Source organism: Aureococcus anophagefferens (assembly GCF_000186865.1).
Source record: "Aureococcus anophagefferens unplaced genomic scaffold AURANscaffold_2, whole genome shotgun sequence".
Classification (NCBI taxonomy): Eukaryota; class Pelagophyceae; order Pelagomonadales; family Pelagomonadaceae; genus Aureococcus; species Aureococcus anophagefferens.
Window position 1 is genome coordinate 67,271 of NW_008705562.1, and position 615 is coordinate 67,885.

Sequence of the window (615 nt, forward strand, 5' to 3'; positions counted from 1 at the left end):
CGAGGCGGTCGCAGGTCGCGCCGTCGAAGGCCGCGGACCGCTCGGCCCAGGGCGCCTGCGCGGGGGGCGGTCGTCCGGGGCGCGACGTAACACGGCCGGGACGCGGGCCGGCGGACCAGCGCGCAGACCCAGGTGCGCTGCGCCTCGATCGCGCGCTCGTAGGCGCGCTCCGCGGGCGCCGCGCCGACGCGGCCCGCGGGGCCCGCGGTCACGAGGCGGTGCAGCTCGACGGCCGCGCCGCTCTCGCGCAGCAGCAGCAGCAGCAGCGAGTTGTAGATCGACTCCTGCTGCCGGCCGCCGCCGGCACCCAGGGCGCCGGCCGGCGGGGCCTCCTGCTTCGTGGCGCCCACGTCGGCGATGGACCGCTTCACGCCGCGGCTCGGCCCATCGCCCTCGCTCATGCAACCGCGGTACCGCGTCGTGCAAGAAGGCAATTGGCAGCGCAAGCTGGTGCCCGCGCAACCTTCTCTCGATGCGTCGACGCGCTCGTCGAATGCGTGAGACGGACGAAGTCCGCCAACGCAGGTCCTTCCACATTCAAGCACGGGTGAGCCAATGTTTAGGCGTATGTTTGCCGTCCTTTCTGCCGGCGGCGCGCCGGCTTGCGACGCGTCC